At 45.3% G+C, this 24704-nt stretch overlaps 1 protein-coding gene across 2 annotated transcripts in view; it reads right to left on the bottom strand.

Annotated features, from left to right (window-relative positions):
- Positions 1–24313, bottom strand: part of ABCC12 (ATP binding cassette subfamily C member 12) — a 1077363-nt gene extending 1053050 nt beyond the window's left edge. The window contains exon 1 of one of the 2 annotated variants that reach the window (XM_078670535.1): positions 24071–24313. The gene's annotated coding sequence lies outside the window, so the exon portion shown is untranslated. The remainder of the gene's footprint in view (positions 1–24070) is intronic. The other variant, XM_078670536.1, reaches the window with a different exon arrangement.
- Between the last annotated feature and the right edge of the window lie 391 nt (positions 24314–24704).

Genomic DNA, 24704 nt, shown 5'->3' with positions numbered 1-24704 from the left:
TTCTGTGATCAAAATTGCCATTCTTCCAAATGTAAGGTTTTCTTCTGAGGCATCCCTCCATGTATGAGTAAGCAGTGGCTCATATACTTATATTCTGTAATTACCAGTTGAATTTGGAGTTGGAGGGGACAGCTATTTCTTGCAGAAAGGTAAGGAAACTCATACAGACATTTTGGTCGCCCTAGCTTTCAATGGTTGGCTTTAATGAAATCCAAAGAAAACTTATAAATGATTTCAATATAACTGTATCCCAGCCACATATTTTTATACATTTATATTTTTATTCTGTTTCTCAGGATCAAATGTTTTCAGTCTTATGACAATATTTGAAAGAGATTAAGATATTTATGTTACTATCATCTTTTGCATATTTTCAGACCTGTTTATTTTCATCTGTGTTGGAAAATGGCCCTCTCTGAAGGGTCACCCCAAACTTTTGCCTTCCTCTTCCTATTTTTATCAACTTCGTTTTGTTGGCTTTCAGACTATGAGCACTTTGTTCACTGCTAATCAGTGCTAAAGTGCATGTGTGTATTCCCTAATCATGTATGTAAATGGCATACACCTGATTGACATTTAATTTACTTGTAAGTCCTTTGTAAGGTGGCATACCATAGACCTAGGGCCTGTAAGTTAAATGCTACTTTGGGCTGTCGGACTAATTGCGCCACCCACAGAAGTACCCTTTCCAACCTGTCTCAGTCCTGCCACTGTAGTGCCTGTGAGTGCAGGTTACTGGCACTTCAACTTGGCATTTAAACTTACTTGACAAGCTTTAAATTCCCCTTTTATTACATATAAGCCATCCCGAAGGCAGACCTTAGGTAGCTTTAAGGACAGGTATCTATGCAAGTAAAATGTACTTTTATGTTTTGTATGTCCTGATAGTGGAAAACAGCTTATTGCATTTTTCACTACTGTGAGGCCTACCCCTCTCACAGATTAGCATTGTGAATTCCTTAATACAATTTTAAGCTGTAATATCTGATTAAAGTAGAGGAGCTTCTTCATGTTTAATATGTTTGGATTGGTATTTTGTTGGATTTAAGATTACCTTTTTAGAAATTGCACTTTTAGAAAGTATCAACAAATTAACTGACAAGTGCACAACCCTACTTTCACTGTGAAATTATTTAAAACAAGACTTAAGTAAAAAGTTTATTCATTTAGGTTGCTCCCAAGGGTACGTTTTCCGTCCTAAAAACGTCGAATTTATGCTTGTTGTGTGTTCCCAAAGTGACTTGGTTACAGATCCCTTAACTGGGGCACTCCTTTAGTGATCAAAAACAAGCTTCAAGTTCATTCATAAATTGAATTTTATTTCATTCAATAATTTCATGAAGTTAATTATTCAGTAGCATTATGTCATCCATGTGTGATTTTTCACATCACTCCAAAAGAAATCAATATTTTCCGTACATTTTTATGAATCCATATCAATTCTCCAATGCATTTCGAGCAAAACTGCTCTTCATCAGGGAGTGTATTGTTTCCTGATGTTGAAAATTAGTACGGTTTGGTGAACATTATCTGCGCCATCTTGCCTCTTCCCCTGATGCCACACTTTTGTCGTGCGCACCCGCCATTTTAGAATGCCCTGATCAGAACGAACCCTTTTTCATGCCGCTGGCCCCTGACATAGCCCTTCGCCTTCACTAAGCCTGCACGCTGACCAACCCCCTGCTTGCACCTGCCTAGAATCATAAACCCCTCTTCGGCGCTGCTCTGCCCCAGGCCCTCATCCTGTTCCCAGCGCGACACCTCCCTTCTTCCCTTTCATGATCTCCGGCCCTTAGATGCAAATCCCCTTTTTCCCCGTGTGCCCGTTTGTCTTCCCCGTTCCCAGGCCGACACCCAGCTCTGCCGATACCATTCCTTGCCCCTCCCCGTACAATAGAAAGCTTCCCCCATCAAAGGATCCCCGGGTTGATCAAAGCCCCCACTCCATGAGATCCGATCAAACCCCCCACGTTCCGTGAATCGACGGAATATCCAGCTGCGCGATACTCATCACCTGGTGTGACTAGGGTGGGGACTTCAACTGTAAATGCGTGTGGGAACGGGCCCAAAGGGGAGTTCCGGGAATGTCTTTTCCATACATCAAAGTTTTAACATGAATATGTAATCTGCAATAAAGTCATAAAACAGTGTATAAAAGGCCAGGCCTCAGAAATGTAGTTAGAGCACCTCAGAACGATACCTTCTGCCCGTTTTGTTGTGTTCTCCTCCGGAGAGAATAAAAACCTTGTTTCCTGCCTTCCAGTCTCCAGCGCCTGCCTCTTCATTGATTAAATAACTAGAGGGTCACAGAGGCAATACCGCCGGGCAAATACCGATTGTCCCCGACCCACCCCAGGTTCAACAATTGGCGTCCCAAGCGTGGGGCCCATCAGCGACTCGTGGATCCAGTGGGAGAGGTCCCGACGACAGAGTGAACGACTGCAACGATCGGGAGAGCTCTTGCCCAATAGACCCTCGTCTGGCAACCGATCATCCGAACTTCGCTAGTTCCGAACAGACCTCTCTCGAGCGATCTACGGTCCTGACTGGGAACCATTAGGAGTGCCGTGAGAAATACGAGAAAAAAAGGACGAACGGGCGCTGGATTCGGAAGACAAGAAACTGTCCACATGGTCCGGGTAAGGTCGTGTAATCACGACAAGTTGCGAAATGATTGCTTGATTGTTTGATTGCTTGATTGTTTAAAAATACTAGTATTGCTCTTTATTTATTTGGAGATTCACTGTCTACAAACGGAGAAACAACGGGCTCTCTCTTTGCAAGCAGTGGAGGATAGGTAGGGCAGCAGCCGTGCTTATTTTTTTCTCCCCCACTCAATAATTACTTGAAACTGAACTGTTGTTCGCAAAACTATTGTTTCCTGGAGATTCCCTGTCTGCAAACAGGGAAGAGACCACCCTTTTTGCAGATAGTGAAAAGGGTAGGTAACGCAGATCTTTGCGGACCTACTCATTCTCCCCATTGTTATTTATTGGTCTTTTTGTTATTTTTGATCCATGAGGTATTCACTGCCTGCAAACAACGTAGAATAGAAATATTCTGTCCAGTCTTTGCACCTAGTGATAAGATAGGCAGTGCTGACTTTTTAGTCCCTCGTTACGAGCCGTCATGTCTGTCTTCTCCCCACTGATTAGTAGCCTGTTTAGCCCGGACCGTGTATTAGAGGTGGACCATATAGCTCCACTAGAAGGCACCCCTAATAAGGACATGTTCATAAACTATGGATTAGTTACCATAGCCTATAATAAATTGTGGCACAGGTATACCGAAGAAAGTCAAGACAAACAGTGGCCACTGGCAGGATCCTTTGACCTTGATAAAATAGAAACGTTAGAAATAGCCCTTCGAAATAATAAGACAACGCCAATTATGCTCGACAGTCTCGGTATGTGGCGCAGAGAGGCTATGCAACGACAGAGAAAAGACGAGGACAAACCAAGTAGAGAAATATACCGACAGGACAACCCCAGGACACCGCTACCCACAACTTATCCCCCGACACTATGCAAAAGACGACCAGACTTAGGGCCAGACCAATGCGCTTTTTGTAGGTATGTCGGACACTGGAAAGCCCAATGCCCGACTCTACTGAGCGTGAGTAAAGGCAAAGGGCCGACAGGAACGACAGACCGGCAGTACGAGAAAAAGCGCAAGACAAAGAAGAACCCGACTTACATAGACAGACCAGATAGAACCCCCACGTTTGATTATGCCCGATGGCACAGATTTCGCCAGGACAATTTCAGCGGCATGCTCAAGTTCTCCTAGGTCGGGCAACGTCAAGACGGGAACCCAGCCTCGCTTTAAAAATTCACAGACGGAAAGAGATAATCATGACCAATAACTGTTTTTTATTCGTCTTGGGTCTTTGTATGTCGTATTTGTACTGTCCCCCCGTCTGAGTGTGTGTGTATGTAATGTACGAATCTGCGTCATCCCTCTACACGTGTTTTCGTGTTACTCAACCTCTGTTAAGCAGAAACTTAGCATAAAAGCAACCTGGAAAGAAAGAAATGGTACAACAAAATCCGTAGACCATTGATGAACTTGAACTTTTAATTTAACACAGCAAACAAGAAATAATAACGGTAAACTGTAGAAAATGGAAGTCAAACAGAACATTGCCCCCCCCCCCTTCTGGAACCTTCCAAAGTAGGGCAGGGTTACGGCTACGCCCAACCAGCGACAACCCATATAAGGCGGGCCCCGCTGCCAACTCTTGGTCAGGAAATCTTAACATATGGGGAAGCCGGAGGAGAGGCAGGGGCCAGCGGAGTCCAGCCGCAGCGGCCCTGGACAGTTGCAGGCAGTCCCGCCACATGCCTCCTCGGCCCAGCCGCAACGGGCCTGGATAGACTTAAGTAGTCCCGCCACATGTCCAGAGAAGGACGAGACACCTCTTTCTTTTCCCTTCCGTAACAGCCGCAGCAGCTCTGGACGGCGGGATGTCCTGCACGTACCTCCACAACAATTTGTCCAAGTTGGGCTGGGAGGGAGAGGCGACGCGGACGAGCCTCGCCCACCTCCACCGATAGGAGGTCTCCCAGCTCCCGGCCCAACGCCGAACACCCCCAGTCAGGCGATGGTGCCAATACTTCCACAGCACCGAACACACCATGGTGGCGCCCCAGTATTTGCGCAGCACCGAACGTGCAATGGTGGCCATATTTTCGGAACACCGAACCTGCAATGACTGCACCGATACTCGTGCCGCGCCGAATGCGCGCCACAGGTGGCCATACTCCCACAGCACTGAGCACAAGACTTGGGGAACACCGGATGTGGAGAGACCTTCATGCGGGGCGATGAAAAAGAGCAGCATGGAGTGCACCGGGAGAAGGAGACGGCGCGAACGAGTCTCCCTCGCCCCCCCAGGTGGGGGCATCACAGCTGCACCCCAGCTGAACTTCCCGCTTTCACACAACAGGGACCTCTTCCTTTCACTCCGGAGGATCTCTTCCGCTCTTGCAAACTCGACGAGAGTGGCCCCTGTAGGGCCTCAAAATGGCGTCTGGGTCCGCTGGAAGGCGGGCCCCGGCCACTAGAGTAACTTTGACCAGCAATATAACTCGGACATTTGCCCACTGGGGCACGAGCCCCCATCTCCGACAGCATCTCCGCAGCCTTGGAGACCCTACAAAAGTCCCCGGCGGAACCTTCGGCCTCTGCAGGCTTCCGGTAAGGGACGGCTGCCTTGATCGCCAACGAAACAAACATGACATTGCCACTCCTTCTGTTAGCATGAATTCTAGAACTGCCGAAAAGGACTCTGGTCCAAACTGCCAGTAATGGGAAACATTTCCCCCTGATGCTGCTTCCGGACTGAGCCGGCCCCGCCCAAAATGGCGCTGGTATCAATCGGGACTTGCGAACACCTCGTGGTGTTCCTTCGCACTAATATAAACTTGATGTTCTGAGACTTTATATGATCCTTTGTACACTTGGCTAGAAAAGACAAGGAGAACACACTCGACGAACAGTATGAAAGGATCCAGTTAAAAATGTTGATTACAAATGTACAATGTATTATATTTTTTTAGCTGATGTAAACCTCATTTACGACGCACACATACGGTATGCATATAGGAAATCTGATTGCAACTATTATGATTGTGCTTCTAAATTATGAAAATAAATGCCCCCCCGAACCCCCAGCCAATTAATAGACGTTTTAGTTTCTTACAAATGAATGAATAAAACTTTCCGATGTTTTTATTGCTGCAAACGACACCCCCCACTGTACGCACTTTAGCCATTGCCACGACCGGCCAAATACGACCGCACCCTCATAATCCACGTGCTGAAATGATTTTGCAAAATAAAGTTTTTTTCGAAACTATGAACGGGTATTGCATGCTTTATTTTAAAAATGTGGGATCGGTGGGAAAGTTCTTTTCTGTGCACCCTACTCTGCTCTCTCTTTAAGGTTGAAAGAAGATGGTTGCCCAGCCCTGGAGGACGGATCGGATCGACAACACGACACTCTGCCTTCAAAGTACGCGACTGACTCATGAACTCTCGCGTGGAGGAAGACCTTGACTTCCAAGGATGGGTAAAACGAACGGTGTAAATGAGGGAATGTAAAAGGAGGGTGAAATGAAATAATGTAAATGTTATAAAGTACAACGTTCCAAGGTATCAGGGAACGGAGCTGACCCAAGAACCGAAGAACCTTAGAACGCCACAGCGTTGAAAGAGGTTTAAGGATCCCGATAGTGAGATACATCCTTTGACTAGATACCTCGCACTAAGCACCTCTGGTTTCCTTTTCACGTTTCCCCGCACACGACCTATATGGACACACTACCCCCCTCGACTCCAGAAACCATATCTCCGGAGACCCTGCCCCGAGGAGGAAAGACGAGTAAGAGGTAAGTAAAGGACTTATGAATCCATGTATTTGAATATGCGCGAATGCTGTCTCCCCCACCCCCTTTTTTTCCTCCCTCTGCAGGTTACATCAGAGATTACAGCCGAGGTGTGGCGAAGATCTGAAGCCTTGCCATGTCTAATACACGAAGCAGACTAGCGCCGCAAGGTGGTGCCTAAGCACGCCTGCAAACTACTCACGTGTCGAACAAACCCGAAAAAAATTAGCACAACCTGATAAAAAGTGATCGCCCTTAAACCAGACCGGACGAATGAACCCATGTCACGTATGATGCGAAACTATGAGAGAATGTGTGTGTGTGACTGAGGCGTTGACCCAACTGGTCGAAGGACCGAGAATGCGAGAAAGTGCGACAAAATGGTACCTCCTTTCTTCTTTCCTTTTTCTCAAGGCACGTCCCCTCTACCCTGTCTAATGCTCAAACTGCATGATTACAAGATTCTAACGCAGACCCGTGAATGCCCTTTACTGTGTAATGCACTAAATAGCCTTTCTTGAATACACTGCCACCCTCTCTGTTGCACGTGTACTATTTAGCCTGCCGTTGCGCTCTCTCTCTCTCTCTCTCTCTCTCTCTCTCTCTCTCTCTCTCTCTCTCTCTCTCTCTCTCTCTCTCTCCCTCTCTCTCTCTCTCTCTCTCTCTCTCTCTCTCTCTCTCTCTCTCTCTCTCTCCCTCTATTTTTGCACTCCCACTCTTCCGAGTGATTAGCCCCGAAATTGGCAGACTGCCACCCCTAGCGCACCACCTAATTGGCTTCAAATACCGTCAGTATTTGCACAAAAACTTGTCTTTAATACAATCACCCTGAGACCGTGTCATTACCTCTCCTTTTCCGCTAGAAGTCAATGAACCGAGGTTGGGCCGTAAGGGAAAGGACAGGTAAGACGACAGAGGTTCCCTAATCTGGCCCGAAATAAGGGAACTACATGCCAACGGCTCCTATGGTATAAAACAAGGACCTCAGAATACGCGACCCTCCCCGCCCCGAATTGTCGCAATACCCAGACAGGAAAAATGATCACCCCTGTTACATCCCCTGTATCAGCCGCTCCAAATTGGAGTTATGAAACTACCCCTCATTCCCGGTTATGAGAGATGGGTCGATTTACGCCCTTACCATAAGTTTTCTATGTCCCTAGGTGCCTTCCGATGAGACCCCTGTCTTCTCTAATTTAGTAATCCGGCCGCGAGAGGCTGCATAGGGACCAGAATGATGTTTTGCAAAAGTTTAAGATTAGACTGGAGCAAAGAAAACCATTACACTGTACCATGCCGAAAGCGAAAATGTTTAGTTGAGAAGCAGGAGGCATTGATAGAAAATAAATGTTTAGCCTATGTTCGTCCCTCAGCAAAATGCCTGTGTAGTACCATGTTGACAACTCACAGTACCCTTTGTAAATGTAAAACTCTAGAGAACGGCATATCTTTGCCAGGTTCGTCTCACGAAGGTGGGTCACCATCCGATGAACTGTCGTGACTGTAATAAATAATTGTGAAGGAAAGTCATAGTAAATCCAACAGGCTCGTCACCGGTCATTCATATGCCAGTTGTGAACATTAATATAACGGACATTTTCATTCTTTGCCTGGAGCTGGGAGAGAAGTAGACTTTTTGATTATCTTCATCTGCAAATTCTCTAAAGACTGTCTTTTCAAACTTGTTTAAGGGCACTGCTGTTGGAGGAGAGAAGGACCGGATGTGGGAGCACGAGGCCTGACTGCAGACTAAGGAACACCTGCGACATTAGCCAAGGCGAGACCACGACAGAAAAGAGCTGCAGGACGAGGCACTGTTTTTGACAACATGAGAAGAAAGGGCCGACCTGATGCCCCTGCTCGATGTCCAGTGTTTGCCGACAAGTCCCCGCTCTCTGAATTCGGTCACACGCCCGCCTATCTGAAGTCTCTCGTTCCCCTAGTTTGTTCCTAATTTGGCCTTGCTCCATCCCCCTTTTCCTCCGACCTACCCTATGGACTGTTTTGTACGCTCTTCTTCCATCTGAACTTTCTGACAATCACCTCAAAGGACACAGGGCGAAAAGGACCTTTCCGACCAGAAACGCGAGGAAAGGGTCGTGCCCTGCAACGCAGAACTTAGAATAGAGCTGGACTTGTAGCTCCACCGCCGGTGCTCCTCAGCGCCAACGAAAGACAACAAAGAATAATGAGAACTCGTTAACTTCGAACATTTGACATCCTCAATCACCGTTTCTGCTATGCCTCATTTCTCTCCCAGCCGCCATTGTATTGATCATGCTCCAATCCGAATCTGATATATGTAGTAACTTACCAGTTCACGTTATGAAATGTATTCGCTGCTCTCGCTACAGAATCGTTTTTTTGTATTACATTTTTATGACTTTCCTGCTAAACAAATTGATCAAAGTTTATCAAATAGGTCCACCTCCTAAAAACTAGAAATGTTAAAATGTATCGTTTACAACTTTTTTTCATCTAGGGTTCCTACCGTTTTCTTTCTCATGCCCACCACAATAGAACCGAGTAGAAAATGAACCAGCAAGATGTCTTGAATATGTTAAAGGGAGGACTGTTGAAAATTAGTACGGTTTGGTGAACATTATCTGCGCCATCTTGCCTCTTCCCCTGATGCCACACTTTTGTCGTGCGCACCCGCCATATTAGAATGCCCTGATCAGAACGAACCCTTTTTCATGCCGCTGGCCCCTGACATAGCCCTTCGCCTTCACTAAGCCTGCACGCTGACCAACCCCCTGCTTGCACCTGCCTAGAATCATAAACCCCTCTTCGGCGCTGCTCTGCCCCAGGCCCTCATCCTGTTCCCAGCGCGACACCTCCCTTCTTCCCTTTCATGATCTCCGGCCCTTAGATGCAAATCCCCTTTTTCCCCGTGTGCCCGTTTGTCTTCCCCGTTCCCAGGCCGACACCCAGCTCTGCCGATACCATTCCTTGCCCCTCCCCGTACAATAGAAAGCTTCCCCCATCAAAGGATCCCCGGGTTGATCAAAGCCCCCACTCCATGAGATCCGATCAAACCCCCCACGTTCCGTGAATCGACGGAATATCCAGCTGCGCGATACTCATCACCTGGTGTGACTAGGGTGGGGACTTCAACTGTAAATGCGTGTGGGAACGGGCCCAAAGGGGAGTTCCGGGAATGTCTTTTCCATACATCAAAGTTTTAACATGAATATGTAATCTGCAATAAAGTCATAAAACAGTGTATAAAAGGCCAGGCCTCAGAAATGTAGTTAGAGCACCTCAGAACGATACCTTCTGCCCGTTTTGTTGTGTTCTCCTCCGGAGAGAATAAAAACCTTGTTTCCTGCCTTCCAGTCTCCAGCGCCTGCCTCTTCATTGATTAAATAACTAGAGGGTCACAGAGGCAATACCGCCGGGCAAATACCGATTGTCCCCGACCCACCCCAGGTTCAACACTGAAACAGTGGGTGGAATAACGTAGTAAGGACGAATCGAGATATTTTCCTTTCGTTAGTTGATAAACAGCATTCCTTGTTTCTAACAGAACCGGGTGACATAATGCTACTGAATATTTAACTTCATGAAATTATTGAATGAAATAAAATTCAATTTATGAATGAACTTGAAGCTTGTTTTTGATCACTAAAGGAGTGCCCCAGTTAAGGGATGTGTAACCAAGTCACTTTTAGAAAGTAGACATTCCTCTGTACTTACTGCTCTGTGTGCCAGACAGCTTGTCTCCAATAAACTTCTGGGGTGAGTGACAGCTACACTTTGTGCATTCCCTCGAGACAGCCACAACACAGGAAGGCTAGATGTGTCTGAGTCCCCGTCTACATACATCTGCATTCTGATGGCCTCGCCTGGGCAGGATAGAAGGGAGGGGCTAACACTTCACTTGAATATGTAGTGTACGGCCCCCACACAAAGTGCTGATTTACTGTCCCCACACAAACAGCCTGGCAGACAGCATTTGGCTGAAAGGTGAACCTGCGCACTTTAGAGAGTTGCTTTGAAGTCATACCCACATCAAAGTCACTTTTGGGTATTAGTACTGGTTTTCTGACCACATCAAAACACGTGTAACTGAAGCTCTGCATGTAGTGCTGCTGTGTTGCTCACAGGACTCAACAGGAGTGCTGATCTGGAAGGTCTCCTTTTCTGTTTGTTGCCCTGCTACCTGCTGCTCTCTGACTCTGCTGAAGAAAAGCTGGACTCTGCCTTCCCTCCAAGTGATCTTCAAGGGATTGTTGGCTTGCCTTCCTGTTGCTTGTGACTCAGGAAAATCAAAGTTTCTACCACTGCTCCTGTGCCTGGCTCACTGGAAGTAGCCCAGATACTTGCAACATTGATTTCGACACGTCTCCTGCCTGCGTGTAGCAGAACCGGTTCATCAACCCGGTTCCGGAAGTGAAATTGGCGAATTGCATCAGAACCAGCGCTTTGACTCCAAAAGATCGACGCCTCGGACAGCGTATCGCTGCTGCTGCAGCATGGTGAGATCGACGCATCCTCTCGACTGCATGGCAGAATTCGGCACATTGCTTGATGCCTCTCGACACCGGCATCCATCTTCGGAATTGACGCATCACCTGCAGTGTGTGGAGAAGACCAACACATCTTGCTGTTTGAGACAAGGAAAGGTACTTTGTTTACGCAACCTGCATGGATCCTGAAGCCGGCTGGTGCTCCATCACGGTTGACCCAAACTTTGATTTTGCCCTGATCCAGTGCGACCTAAAGTAACCTTTTTAGTTCTACTTGCTTCTAAGCGCTTTATTGCATTTATTCCTTTATTATTTAATATCTCAACTTCTATACACTGAATTTTTGTCGTTTTAGTCTAGTTGTATTCATAATATAATAATCTATTTTCAAGGAGGAGCTTCGCAGCCATCCAAGATGGTCGCATGAGCACAGAGCTCCCGAGACCCGCGCCGCCCTTTCGCAAATATCCTGACTAAATCCTGATTCTGAAGATGGGCTTTTGAAGGCGAACTTTGGCTGACCTGAATATTTTTAAAATTGAAATCGGACATCGGGAGCTGCTTTTACATCGACTCGAACTGAGCACCCCGGTGGCACCGACGGTGGCTCGCCGGAGCAAGAGTGACATTGTGGTTCCCGACGTCTGAACTTTCCATCTGTTTGTCAGCTGAGTTTGGATATTTGCTCTTTCGTTCTTATTCTAGGTTGGCCCGAGGGTGGCTGGGTGTAAGGGGACTCTTCCTCCTCCTGGGTTCTTTGTGTAGATTAGTTTTATGATTGGGCGACAGGCACACTGCAAGTTGGGGTGGCTTTTGGCAGGTGTGCAGGGTGGGGGGCGTTGTAACGGGTTCAAGTTGGGGGGTGGTGGGGGGGTGTTTGTGTGTTTGTTCCTTTTCACAAGGCATCGCATTGTTTTCTCATCTGCGTCGATCATTGGGTCTCGTGAGGGGTGGGCTCTGTTTCCTTCTCGGGGATGGGGGGTAGTGAGTTGAGGCTGCTGTCCTGGAATGTTAATGGGGTGGGAGACAGGATAAAACGAGGGGTTGTGCTGCAGTTCCTTAGACGTCATTCCCCCGATATTGTTCTTTTGCAGGAAACGCATTTAATTGGTAACGCATGCCAGGCTATGAATAGACGTGGATACCGACTAGTCCCTCACTCTATATTCACTTCCGGCTCCAGAGGGGTGGGCATTCTAGTCCGGTCCTCTCTCCCCCTTGCAATTGATGAGGTAATGCTCGACGACAGGGGGCGCTACGCTGCGCTCACTGGTAGATGGGAGGGTACGACACTTTCTATACTCGCAACGTATGTCCCTCCGGGCCTGCAGGCGTCCACCTTTGCTGACCTTGGGCGGCTCGTACTGGGGCTTCCTGAGGGTCTTTTGATTCTGGGCGGAGACTTAAACTCCGTGGTCTCTGGCACTTCGGATCGCTACCCTTCTAGGGATTTAGCTAGGTCTCAAATGTGGTTGAGTGATCTGCTGGAAACTTTTGGGCTCATAGATAGTTGGAGGTTGATGCACCCTACGCAGCTGCAATACACTTTTCACTCGGGGGCAGATGGTAGTCTCTCCAGGCTAGATTATTTCTTAATGCCAGCAGCCCAATCCTCCCCCATCAGAGAGATTCGTCATCTTCCCAGGGGCATTTCTGATCACTCCCCCCTGTGGTTTTGTGTTGAGGCTGGAGTGGGTAGCGAGGGTAGAGTGGCTCCCATAAACCCCTGGTATCTCCGCAATCCTAAAACCCGCTCTGAACTGATAAAATATTGACCATTATTTCAATGAAAATGTGGGGTCTGTTTCTTCCTCTATTTCCTTGTGGGAGGCCTTCAAGACGGTCATCCGTGGACATTCTCTGTCGTTGATTGCTGCTGCCAAGAAGGCTAAATATGAGGAACTTGTATGCCTCGAAACCGACATAACTGTGCTTGAGAGTGATCTTGAAGATGGTGTTAATCGTTCTAAATTGCATTCCCTCAGTCTGAAACAAGATGATTATAGAGCCCTTGTGACCGATGCGGCGAAAGAGATGAACAGAGAGCAACAAGGCAGGATATATGATATGGGCGACAAGGCTGGTAAACTGATTGCGTGGCTGGACAAGAAGGAAAGAGTGAATCGTGTCGTCCCTGTGATTGAAAGGCTGGATGGTGAGTGTGTCACTGACCCGGCTGGTATTGTTGAATGCTTTGTTGACCATTTCGGAACTGTGTATGCCTCGGTCAGCGATATGGATGAGGCGGATTCCCAATTGTTGTTGCGGGACATTGCACTGCCTCGCCTTTCTGATGATGATAGAGATCTAATGGATGCGCCTATTACGATAGATGAAGTTGCTGTCGCCATACGTTCCCTTCGTTCTGGTAAGGCAATGGGCCCCAATGGTTTGCCCATTGAATTGTACAAGCTGCGACCCGACAAAATGGCGCCTTACTTAAGGGGTATGTTTCTTGAGGCTTTCGACTCTGGTTCCCTTCCCGTTGATCAGCGCTTAGCTACCATTGTTGTAATCCACAAGGAGGGTAAGCCGCGCGATCGTTGTGCCTCATATAGGCCCATTTCATTACTCAATGCCGAACCCAAAATACTGGCCAAATTGCTAGCTAATCGATTGATTAAGGTGATTAGCGACTTGATCCATCCGGATCAATCTGGTTTCATTCCACACCGGAATACCGCCCTTAATCTTTGGAGACTTCACGGAGTTCTCGTGAGAGCTGGGACTCTTACTGAGCCGGCCATTTTGGCCTCCTTGGACACCACTATGGCTTTTGACACTATAGAATGGCCCTATCTTTGGGCGGCTCTTTCCAAATTTGGGTTTGGTCCGACATTCATCGCCTGGGTGAAGCTTCTCTATGAGCAGCCCCTGGCCCAGGTGGTTGTTAACGGGAAGGCCTCCAGTGTTTTTACAATTGGGCGAGGCACTCGGCAGGGTTTCCCGCTGTCCCCGTTGCTTTTTGCCCTTGCCTTAGAACCATTGGCGGAGTGGCTCCGTTGGGAGCCTTCGATGAAAGGCATTCGGTGGACTCCCGACTTTGAGGATCGAATCTCGCTATACGCGGATGACATCCTCCTATACCTTACATCCCCTCAGAAATCCCTCAATGTGCTTTTTGATGTTTTGACCTCCTTTGGTCAGAACTCGGGTCTCATTATTAATTGGACTAAATCATGTGTATACGTTTTGGCAGGAGGTCTTCCTCCTCTGCCTCGTAGATTCCCAATTCAAGTAACTGAGACTGGCTTCAAATACCTGGGGATTTATGTTACTTTGGATCCCACAGTTCGCTATGAACGCAATTTGCTACCCCCTCTTCAACGGCTCAAGCTTGACGTAGCACGATGGCGTCAGTTGCCTCTGTCACCACTGGGTCGGGCGGCTCTTTTTAAAATGATGTCGCTGCCCAGATTCTTATATGCACTCCAGAACTCTTTTGACCCCATTCCTTCGGGTTATTTTCGTGAAGTGGAGAGCCTGCAGAGGCGGCTGATTTGGGATGGGCGTGCGCACATTGCTCTGTCTAAACTTACGCTTCCGTGGTATGATGGAGCATTGCCCTCCCAGATATCAGGCGCTATTATTGGGCTTCTCAATTAAGTGCGATCAACCACGCAACTTACGCTTCCGGTCCTACCCCGGCCTTTGAAATGGACAAACACCTCTTGCCAGGGGGGAATTTCAGTAGGGCGCTATATTCTAAGAGGCTTTATAGGACATTGGCCGGGCCCACTAAAATCGCTGTACGAGTGTGGCATGATGCGAATGCGGCCTTGGGATGGTGTGATAGACTGACCCGCGCAACTCCATTGTATGATTCTGAAGGTTTGGGCAATTTGTGGAGGACGAAAGGCTTTGACAAATGGGATATGATTGGTCTAAGCAAGGTGGGCGACCTCTGGTCTAAAGGAAATGTTAAGACCTTTGAGGTACGTAAGACGGAATACGAGCTTGGAGACAGGGAATTCTTTAGATACGCTCAGGTACGTCATGCCCTGCTGTCAGTATTTGCTGTGGGGACTGATATTCCTGAATCCTCGCCTCTCGAGGACCGTATCCTAGATGGCTACGTACCTGATAGTACAATTTCATTGATCTACAAAAAGCTGATCAATAATAGAGCTGACCTGCTTGTGCGCCTCAGGGCTTTATGGACTGCCGACGGATTGGAATTGGATGACGAGGACTGGCAACCTGCACTGTCCTCGCCTAAAGAGGTTGCCATACCTGCCCGCCTTCGGTTCGTCCAACTTAAGATCCTTCATCGTGTGTATGTCACTGGTCCGAGTCTGGTTCGAATGGGTTATTCTCTGGATGGGCTGTGTAAGCGCGGCTGCGGCATGATTGGCACCTTCCTTCACATTCTATGGGAATGTCCCGAGGTGGCTGAGTTTTGGTCCCGAGTGCATGCAATTATGGAGAGGGTCACGGGGGTTTCGCTTCTACCCGAGGCCCTGCGCTGTCTCTTGAATGTGTGGGAACCAAATGATTATAATACTGCACAGATCAGTTGGGCTACCCTCGGCAACATGATTGCAAAGAGAGATATTGCACAGCTATGGGGCTCAAGTGTGGGACGCAACTTATGTAGCACCTACAAATTTGAGAAATTTACCAAACTATCAGAACCAGCTGTGAATCTGCCTTGCCCGTTTTCTCTGTTACAGCTATGGGGCTCCCATAGACCACCCACTGTATTGGCATGGAAGGAGAACATGGACTGGTGCATGTTTAGGGAAAAGACCGTGTACCTGTCACGGGGCAGACCCAAAAAATTGAAGAGAATTTGGTCACAGTGGAATGCCTATCGTGGAAATGTATGTATTCCCCCACAGGATCTTACCCTTGATGTTCCCTTGTCCCCCTGAATGACATTCCAAGTACTTTGCACCATTTGTATATATTGCATTGTCTCCTCGCTGCCCCCCTCCTCGCTACCGATTTTAACTATACCACACGTACTGTACTGTTCGGAGCTACGCCCGCACGGACTCATGATCACCGTTACTGTATTTCTGCCTTGTGGACTGTGTTATGTTGTTTATCGTTAATTTCAATAAAATAAATTCAACAAAAAAAAATCGTCTATTTTCATAAACCTGTGTAGAGTTCTTTTTGTGGTTTATTCATTGTGTGTGTTGCACAAATACTTTACACATTGCCTATTTAGATAATCCTGACGGATCTGTGCCAAGCGACCAGAGTGTGAGCATAGGTTATCTTTTAGTGTGTATCTAGCTTACCCTGACTAGAATTGTGGATTCTGCTCGGACGGGGTGGATAGCTTTGCCAACTAGAAACCCAATTTCTAACTATCAGGGTCACTAAAATTCATAATGATGGCATAATCAACAACAAAGATGATGGAATGTGTGTGTTTGGTAATCTGTTACATGAGGATGAAGTAGGTCTGAGATTTTCAGTAGACTTGTGGTAACAACTTTATCAAGATTAAAATATAGTTCATAATTGTTTTGGATAAAGGCTTGAAATTGGGGCAGTAGTCAATGGAACCACCCAATCAATCTGGAAGAACTTCAATGAACTGAGATGCAAATTGAAAGGAAATATCCGAGTTCTAGATGTAATTAGTAGACGTAAACAAGAGGAATAAATAAACCAATGACCAAAACATGGGAGAAGAGCTTGCCAACAAGGAAGCATCTTGGGTTTATGGCAGGTTAGCTTAGACGGTTGGCTGATTAGCACTACTTCAAATATTGTTATCCTAATTCATAGCAGTAAGTCTGTTTTTATGAAAAGGTAGACGAGAGTAGGTAGCAAACAAAACACATAAATATCAAGGTAAATTTGAAATCCTGGAAAATCACGCTAGGCAGACCAATATGCATATCCATGGAATCCCCTCTGACATCTTCCAGTTGCTTGTACCAATATATCTCCTATTTATTTGATGGCATACTTGAGAGAATTGGAGGGCGGCCCAATTAAACTCAACAGTGTTCATTGGGTGGTCCCACTGACCTGGGGTGGAAGCTTCCTCTCTGATGTATTAGTAAGAGCTCACTACATCACTGAAAAGGAGGCTGTAAAGTCTAAGGCATGAAAGGGAGGGCTGATCTTTCATTGGGGAACAGATACATTTCTTCTAACATCTCTCCCCATCACACTCATGAAGCAGAAAGCTTTTAAACCAGTCACACGCTTCCTGCCATCCAAAAGCATCAAATATTACTGGGCTCTCCCAGGTCTGGGCCCTGAGAAGGGTGGACCTCATTACTGTAGACCACTGTAGAACAAGAAGAATCAGCCTCACAACAAAGAAATAGCAGCCAGCAAAGAAAGAGTGAACCATCATTTATGGCGGTCAATGGAGGCGCTAGCGAAAGAGACCAAGTGACTGACCTGGGCAATATGTGGATCTTGTGGACCATAGACACTGCATAAGCAGTATGGTGGGGTGTGGCTCTATATGCCGGACGAGGTGCTGCATTGGCTGGTGTTTACAAGGCTGGTTGCCCTAATTATGTTTAAATCATTGAGACTGACTGGAGAATTAAAGAGAATGAGTACTAGATGTGCAGGGTCAAAGGGTTGGAGTAGTCAAACTTGGATCTGTACTGGGATGGTAGGTAATTGCTGTGTTAGTTTTAAGAGTTTTAACAATGCAGGGGTGGGGGAAGTACATTTCCTGCAGCTGCAGTGGTACAAGGCCTATCAAAATATTATCTACAAAAACATTTCTGATGAGCTAGGCACAAAATATTTGCCCATGGTGCTGGGACATTACATAAAATAGTTGGGGCTTAAAGAACTGGACCAAGCATATAACCATGCTTTGTGAACTACAAATATTTACTTTCTTCAGGAGACAAATCTCCGTCAAGCAAACAAGCACAGAATGTGATCCCAGATTTATTCCAGACAAACATAGAGAATGGTTAGAGATCTATTTAGGCGTTTTTTCAAATAGATAAAGATTTCTGAAGTGTCTATTTAGAGACAGTAAGGGAGACTACTATCCTGGCTCCCTTGCTCTATTGTTAAATACAAATTAACAATTAAATCCATGAGCCTTTGCTTATTATCCATTATCAACATGTGAGTGCTTTTCAATTGCCTAAAAGAGGACTAAATCTTTCTCTAATAATTCTTTATTTTTATAAACAAGTAAAGTCCCATCCTCAACTTTGCCAAACATGTGCAAAAAGTAGTAAATCCCTTTTCTGCGCTAAAATCTGAGTCCAAAAACTTTATAGCACCTCCAACTGAGCTTTTACCATGGTTCTAAGACATAATCTATCAAAGCATTTCATTTAAGCCCCAGGGCCTTTTATTGTAGGAGAATTGGCATTCTCAGCAGGTGACATATAAAATGTGAATTAAATTGTACTCTTTGATGTGGGAGATACATTCCAGGTGGAATGCTATAGGTTGAGGCTATTGCCATTAAATACATGGTGCTCTGCAATCCCTCTATTTAAAACCCGTCTCTAATGTCTTTATAATTGGCTACTTGTGACGCACCAAATTGCCTATTATAAAGAAATAACATAGCCACTTGTAGGAAAGTGCCCTTTGTATGGTCACCACCTTCTCCCCGCCCCCACATTTAGCTTCAATGTTGATGGTTATGACTCTGAAACTACACTGGAGCCTACTGTCCAGGCCCCAGTGTCAGTGCTCTCTCCTTAAAGCTGTTGTGATGAATTGGTAACCCCCAACAGGCAAATGACTTTCTCCCCCTTATAAGTCATTTGTATATGGTTCCAGTAGTACCCAGGTAGTACCCAGGTTAATAGGATAATATGGGCTAACACATGGGCAAACCCCAGGTTGGAAGCTCCATTATGGTACCGCCTAAATGTGTCATGTTTGGTATCAAGGTGCCTCCTCACCCGTGATATGAGTCTTGTGTTGAGGACGATGTGAGATGCACCCAGGTGGCTACTCTAGAGTGTGCCCACCAGGTTGCCCCAGCCTTTCCTGTGCTCTGGCTGCCAGCCCATGCTGCTGCTGCCAAGATAGGGATCTGACCCCCCTGCCAGGAGGTTTCAACTCTGCCAGGAGTCAGAAGCAATGGCCGGGACGTAAAGGAGATCACACATTTCTCCCTGAGAAGCTGGCTAGTGAAGTGGCACATCAATGTGGTGAGTTTCAAATGCTGCACCATCTGTGATATGAAATCAGGCTGCCTCCAAAGGAGGAAACAGCCCTTACATGCCCCTAAGGCACATTTACACCTAGGCAGGTAGGAACATTTGGCAATCAGGAGTTGTGCACCCCCCGGGGCTAGCCACACTCTAGGGTGGGATACCTGGTATGTACAACAGGGGAAGACTTCTACCATTTTTAAAAGTGGTATAATAGGGGGTTCTGGGTAGAAAAGGTGACCCACACCCCGGATGTGGTCACTTCAGGGGCAGATTAGCCGCTGGGTCTACTAGCCCATTGACCACTTGCACCAACACCCCAAATGCTCCTAAATCTACTATTTCCAGCAGGAACAGGGGGTGCATGCACACGGGGGGCACAACATGTTCCCCCTGCATGTATCCCCAGGCCCAGAGGCACAAGAGGGCCGGAAGGCCCCCTATGTTTCTTCCTCGCTTCACTTGTCACTGCGGGCTCACCGCCGTGAAAGTGAGCTGGCGAGGAAACTCGAAATATGCTTGCACCTGCACTGGCAAGCATATTGCAGGCCATGGGTCAGTCACAACCGCCGGGGTTCCGCGATCCCCAGCGGTTGGGCGCTCCCCTCATGATCTGAACGCTGCACTTGTAATGCCACAGTTGGACCACTGGTGCGGCGGTCCATGGCCGCCACCGCACCTACACCAAGAGTTTGGCAGTCCCATGAACCGCTGAATTCATAATCAGACCCTTATTGTCCATGTTAGTACTCTGAAATGCTTAAAACATGTTACTGTGGTAAAGGCTCACTGCTCTTTGCTACTTTCCAAGAACTTAGCTATGAATTTATTATTGGGAATCCATGGACCATTTTTGGAGTTTGTGAGAGTACTGCATGGTGAAGCCTAACGAGCATCACCACAAAATACACCACCTACCTTCCACATTCAAATGTAATAACCTTTTATTACAGCCAAAGGGAAAGGCAGGTAAAGGTCACGGAGCAGAAATGTTGCTTTACTTTGACATGCTCTGGGTTTTCTATCTCTAAAGTGATAATCAGGACAGAGATTTTTATGGCAACATGGTTCATATTGGTACTTCTAAGGTAATTATAGCAAAGTTAAAATCATTCTCCATGTTCCTACACACTCCTCGCTACTGCAACCTTTCTTTAAAAAATTGACTTGTATTAAACTAATTCTTATATATGCAAACATCCTCTTTCTTTCATATGAAAGTGCTACACATCAAGGATTTACATAGTTCGTGGGAAAGGTGATAGTGTGACAATGTATTATTAGTAATAATGTACCTTTTCTCATAAATGATAAGTATATTGCAAGCCATCTTGAAGTTCCATAACCTTATAAAGGAACTCAGCCTTCGGCCTCACTCTTCTACATGGTCATCGAACTCCTCGGTGACTTGCAGTATCTTTATAATGTAAGACAGGGGGTACTTTATCTCATGTATGAAATTTCATTCCCTGGACTGGAAGCAATTAGTGCAAATTTTAAAAAACACAAGTAAGTGAGTTTTTGTCTGGTGAGGTGTGGCCAGAGCTGCTGACTTTGGAACTTTAGAAGCAGCTTCAAGTCCCAGCATCCATTTAACATCCTGTGATTCTCGGCAAATCACTTATTTTCCCTGTGCCTTTAATTTAATAAAACAGTCTGACCTTCTGTAATGTAAATGAAAAAAATGAGCCTGGCACAATTATGTGCAAAGTAATGACTTGTTCATAAGGGAGATCGACCTGCTCACTAATTAGTCACGTCAGGGAAGACAAGATAGGTGATAGAGGCCCTAATTGACTAATTCAGCTTGACGTTCAATAAAGAAGGTTATGACTGAAAGAAGGCGAGGACTGTGGAAGAGGTATTATAAAAAGACACAGATTGGTAATTTGTAATAATTCACTGTGTAATGTGGATAATGTAATATTAGCAGCCAAGATTCAGAAAATAGGTGTATTGAAAAGAACATAGAAGACATTTTAGCATACCCTGCCTGAGGTTACTATTGTTTTCAAATCATTATTATCACTTAAATTGGTCTCAATACCATTCAATACGCCCTTCCGGTGAGCCAAGAAGAGATATGCTGAATGGATCTGGAGAATTCTTTAAAAGTATAAAAAGTATTTGAATGTGATGTTCCTTTTTCAGGTGAGGACACCTATTTCCACATTTGTGACCATACATCTACGTGCAAATCACCATGTGAATCTGCCTAGAAATGTTATTGCCTTTTTTCACCTCAACCATGTGAAGTACAAAGTCTTAGAAGATTGCTGCTGAGCATCACTAGATCTTATCAGGTATGAAAGTCACTGTTCCCTCCCTTCACAATTCAGTTGTATCTTGGTCGATGCTCGCTACAGCATGTTCTTCAATTAGTCTACCACCTCTAACATAAATGTATCCTTAAGCATTTTTCGCAAATGGCGTCTGAATTCAATATATCCGATCAGGAATTCTTTCAGGACTTGTAGGAAAGAGATTATTTTACCAAGTCAAGTTAAAAGGGGCTAAATGATCAGGAGAAAACCAGTGACCACACTAGATGTTCCTAACATACAGATTAAACGAGATATGATTTTCTGTAACCTCTTCATTCACAGTACAAAAGTCAGATTAGAAGACTGGGCAGTCAAGTAGACTAAATGGATTCCATTTCAATTCCTCTCAGATGCATTCTCGAAATCTCTGACGAATCTTTACATGATTATTTATGGTACACATTATAAATTGCAGAGCTGCAGCACTATTACCTCACCAGAAAAATGATTTCAAAGTGGCAGACAACTTGATTGCCTCTGCAGGGATGTTCTAGATTTAGAAATGTATTAGCAATGTTCTTATTTTCCAATTCTGTTCGAAACTGTGTCCCTATTGGAACCATATTTTAGTAACAGTTCTAAAACAGTTGTTTGGAAGATCATTCTGATCCCTTTCTAATTGTGCTGGGGCAGCCACAAGAGTCTAAGCCCAGTATTTAGAGTTTGGCTAATGTAGGGTAGTTGCCAAAAAGTACCTGGTTGCTGCAGGTGGAGCATCAAATGTCAGACTGTCCAACACAGTGCCTTGGGTATGTCAGATGATCTACCTTATTTATTGAGGTCTTTCTGACGTATATTTTTCCTATTCGGGGACTAACAGGGAAAGTCTGTTGGTTCTGAAGCGGAAACAGCAGAATTGAGCTCCACAAACAGGGAGAAAGCTCCCAGTGCATCAAGGCCAATGATTACCTTCATTTCAGAAATAATAATAAACACCTGCTTTGTGAGTATGTTATTGAAGAAGACGAGCGGGAGAATAACACAAGGCGTCCACTCAACAAAGCACCATTGATATCAATGGAGCTGCCTCAGCAGATACTGCACTGAAAACAGAGAAATCCATGACAGCCACCAGGTATCTCTAAATCTGGTGGGCGGTCACACCCCAAGGGAATTGGTTCAATAACTTCCGCTAACAAGTCGGAAGACTGTAAATGACCATGTACATCTAGTTTCTTACACTCTGATGTCCCTGCGGCAAGAATAGCAATGGCCAGAAAATGGATAGACAAGAGTCTACCCTCTAGTATGACATTTATTTAAGTAATTCTTAACTTATATCTATTTGAAAAGGTACTTTTACAATTAAGAGTCCCCCATGATGTTTTCAGACGATCCAGGGGAGGTTTGGTTTAGGCAAATGTATAAACCTACGTGCTAGTAGCATTTCTCACAGGTTTTTGGTTTTAACTATATAATTGAGATATTTTTAATCGTTTTCAGTTGCTTAGTGAGGACTATATATTTCTTGATGTTTTTGCCTTCCTACATTCCACTTGAGGTAAAATGGATTCCAATGTAAAAATAGATCATTCCTCATAGATTACTGTTTGTTTCTATTTTATGCAAACCAACTTGCAGTAGCATTGATCAATACCATGAGCTAATGGATTTCGAATCTGGTTTCAATTACCCTACACGTCTCTTTACCTGAAATTGCATAAAACGTGCTGGGGTGGGGTGTGTCTAGCCAGAGAATAGACCGGGGTTCTACTTGCAAGTGATTGGTCAAGCACATTAAGGATGGTCATCAAATTGTGCCCTGGCCAGAGGAGCTTTAGATGAGGTCATTTATCCCTGAGCTTGCCGATCCAATGAATATTAAATCCAGTCCGTTTTTACAGATATCCACATTTAAAATTTACATTGACAATCCACAAATAAAGTGGTCCAATTTTTCCATATTTATTAGTAATTTCCAACTAGACTTCACTATTGGTTGAGCTGACAATCTAGTCCTAGTCGCCTTGCCAGTCGCATCCACCAAAAGATGGCGGTTGTATGTTCAAAGTGCTGGAGAAGCAAACTTTGCTAGTCTTCCAAGAGTCTACACCAGCACACGACCAGGTAGCACAACCATGCTAGGGTACATCAAGGCTGGGCTGCAAAAGTTCTTCCCCACAAAGATTTACCAAACATTGCCACAGATTGGAAAAAGCTGAGCAGAATCTGGCTTGGAAAACTGAAATATTGTTTTGAGTTTCTGTAAATAGTTTATTGTGGTTGCATGAGTTACCAAACATGTAGGCCAACACATTCAATAGATGATATTTTTCAAGTTAAATTAGAATACAACAGCTTCAGAGACAAATATTGTCACGATAATGTAACACATTCCAAGAGACCCACGATAATACATTAAAATGAATGAGAGTCTCTTTTATGTGACCAAAATTTTAAAAAAAAAGCTTATTCTGTTTTTTTTTAAAACTCTTCAATAGTCAAATAAACGGGTAAAACGTTACCTCGTTGAGGGTTGGGTAAAGACTATACCGTGTACATTATTCCAAAATATGACTACAGTTAAGATACTAAAACATGGTTTGTCAAACCACGAAAAGAAATCATATTTTAGCAAAGCCTAAAATCATTAAAAAAGCTACAGATTTCGAAAGTATAGTCTATAACGTACAATATATTATTCTGGGATATGTTTGTACAACTCCTTTTAGCTAAAACTATAATTGGCAGATACAGTTGTTTAAAGGAACAGCACGTCCCGTCGCATAACAACTACAAGTATAATGAATCAGAGTGTACAGTACCTTAGGAACTGAGTGAGCGGTCCTTCCTTCTTGATATCGAGGCGCCTTCGGTGGAGCGGTGGTTTTCTGTCCCTGGACGGCCTCCTTCCACGAATCCTTTATCCAAAACCTTAAGCTTTCGTGTGATTTTCAAAGCTCTCGAAATGTCCTCTGCTTCGCTTTGACTCAGACAACCTAACTGAAGTGCTTTCAGAACATGTGTTTTATGTTTACAGTCCTGCGTTTCCTAAAGAACTTTGACCTGTCAGTCCGTCGGACGCTGGAAAAAAACATATCTGCAGATAGACGTTATAAATATTCAACTGTCGTCGAAGTCAAACACCTTCAATTACCCCAGGCAGATAAAAAGATAAAAAGTAAGAATTACCACTTTTAACGATGCGACGCTAAAACAGTAAAACAGAGATTGTTAGGTGGCTTTGACGAAAAAAAAATGAAGGTTGGGGCAGCGCTGCGCACCGAAGGACTAGGAAGTGTAATTCATTTTAAACGTCAGGCCTACGTCAGGCCTACGCCACAGTTTGGCTTGCCCATCGGTGTCCTCTTCAACTGCTTCTCCTCACACTCCTCCGTCATTCATTCCAATGTCGTCATCACACTCCGTGTTCCAGAATTCCCTCAAAGATAACGCTAA

The sequence above is a fragment of the Lissotriton helveticus genome, chromosome 12 (assembly GCF_964261635.1).
Source record: "Lissotriton helveticus chromosome 12, aLisHel1.1, whole genome shotgun sequence".
NCBI lineage: Eukaryota > Metazoa > Chordata > Amphibia > Caudata > Salamandridae > Lissotriton > Lissotriton helveticus.
This window is presented reverse-complemented; position numbering and strand designations above follow the sequence as displayed.